Genomic DNA, 2,639 nt, shown 5'->3' with positions numbered 1-2,639 from the left:
TAATCCGTTAATCCATGAATGGATTAATCCATTCATGAAGGCAGAGCACTCACAATCCAGTCACCTTCTAAAGGCTCTACCTCTCAACACTGCCACAAGTAGGTAAAGTATTTGACTACTTCATTATGTCTTCTAGCTTAGACATGTCTGACATTTACATTTTGAAATGCATTATAAATTGTAACATTATATTCATTTTTTGAAAATTGTACATAGGTGACTTAATGTTATCTATGAATTTTATTACTAATAGTAATATAGTTGTTAAAATTCATTATGAAAAAGGGCATTGGTTCTCAAACAGTTGAGAATCACTAAACCCTTTTATTTTACAGATGAAGTTCAGATGAAGTTCAGGCAGGTTAAGGCAGGTTGGACTAATGACCAAATCATGTAGATCCAGGTCGCTTGAGGATAACCTTCCCACCTATAGCTTGAGCTCTTTGATTGATAACTGTGTTTCCACAGCTGTTTGACTTTAACCTTCGCTCTTATGTCCTCTAAAGGTTTTTTCAATTATTTATTTTTTATTTAAGTTGCACTTGCTTAGCCAAGTTCCAGGAGAGGACCAGATTTCAGGAACTGGCAGCAGAGGTTAGCAATCATCACTCAGGAACTGTGAAAATATTTTGGAGTGGAGGTTAATGTTAATTTAAATATCTGGGATTTATTTTTTAACCCGTATCTCCATAGATAACACGTCACCCCTTAAACAAAAATTCCTCCTTCCAGTAAAGTTGAACAAGAAGACAGCATTTCAAACCTCCTCTTTGGCAACCAAATAATACTAAGAAAATGCTAATCTGAATATGATGAGTTTACATCACCTAGAAAACTGCACAGATTTCAGCAGGGTATCCTATCAAGTGCCAAAAGTGTGCCAAGATAGGCTCTATACTAAAGTTATGGAGGCTCTTGCAGGAGAAACTAAATTCTTATCTATGAGCCCATTTTTCTGACATTTAGTTTTATGGCACAGAAATTCTCTCTTTAATGTGTTCCTGGATCAAATGAGCAAGACAACAATACAGAGAAACTCTACACTTGTTCCACTCATTTAGCAAATATTTACTAAGGATCTATGTATTAGTTAAAATAATACTAACTGCTGTAACAAATAAACTGAAAATGCATAATGGCTTAACCACAATGGAAATTTATTTCTCACATAAAGCCTAAACAGATGTTCCTGATGAGCAAGCATCTCTTCTAATCATGATTTAGAGACCTAAGCTCCTTCAATATTGTGGTTTTCACCCTCTTCAACATGAGTCTCCCAGAGGATTGGTGCTTTTCTGCTTCAAGCTGGCAGATGGGGAAAGAGCATGGAGGACTTGCACACAGGTTTTTATATGAATATAAAAACTTCCATTAAATAAAATCACTTCCATTCATATTCTATTAGGTAGAGCTCAAGTCTTATGATTACACCCAACTGCAAGTCTGGGAGGCTAGGAAATGTAGCCTGTGAGCCCAGAAAGCAGAGAATAGGAGTTGGTGCCCAGCTTTCTGTGGAAATCCAGGCAGTCTGTTAGGTGCTGGAAACATAAAATTATAAAAGGTCTATTCCAGCTCTGTGGAAATAAATTACAATGCAATGAATGAAATGCCCCACCAGAGATTTATCAAATGTCATTTCACTGAGAAGGGCACATGATCACAGCTTTGTCTGGAACAAAATCCCATGGCATAGCTTGGAACATATCTGTAAACTGGAGCTCCTAGTATCCAGAATCCCTATCACCAAAGTGCATATACTCTAAACCAAACAGAATGGAGGGGCATCTAGATGCCTTTTACTGAATCTTTTATCTTCCTACTTAAAGTAAGGTCTATGGATCAGGAGCATTGACTTGTTAAGAATGCAGACTCCCGGGCCCCACCCCAGAACTACAGAACCAGACTGCATTTTATTAACGTCCCCCAAGCAATTTGCATGCACATGAAGGATTGAGAGTCATTGTTGTAATCCTGGATCTGGCACTTACTAGCCAGTCATGTTAGATTGCTTAATCTGTCTGTCTCCACTTCATCTACAAAATGTGGAGAGGGTGAAGGAAGAGGGGTCACATGTAATTGGATATAGGGATATCTCTCTAGAGATAATGTACACAAATGTTAAATAATACCTGATGCTTAGTAAGCATTAGCTATTCACATGCTACATACTTTAAAAAATAACTGTAAGGGGATACATCTTTTTGAACTATAGCTATTTGAACTCATCCTCTTTCAATGCTTGCCCTTATTTATGTCCTATTAGGGTTTTTAGCCCATTGAAAGAGTGGAGAGGATTCTATTCATATGGTTTAGTCTTTGTTCATCAGAAATAAGTAAGCACAGGAAAAATAAACTTTTCCAAAGTCAGCAAATGATGTTTGTCCTAATAAGCCCTAATATAGACAGCAGCCATAATTTCAATAATGAATTATCAAGTTATAAACTTAAAAATGTACACAGAAATAGTCTATTAATTTGCTGAACCTTGAGGGACACTAACCGCTTAACGGGCCTTAGTCGTAACATATAGAGTAACTTTAGATTAACTGGAGTGGATGAAACAGGATATTTATAGATCAAATAATTTTGTGCAACCAGAAAATAACTTAATTTTCAGTCTTTTGGGGAATGTCTTTTAG

This window comes from Cynocephalus volans, chromosome 8 (genome assembly GCF_027409185.1).
Source record: "Cynocephalus volans isolate mCynVol1 chromosome 8, mCynVol1.pri, whole genome shotgun sequence".
NCBI lineage: Eukaryota > Metazoa > Chordata > Mammalia > Dermoptera > Cynocephalidae > Cynocephalus > Cynocephalus volans.
The sequence above is the reverse complement of the archived record's forward strand: the minus strand, read 5'-3'. Positions refer to the sequence as shown.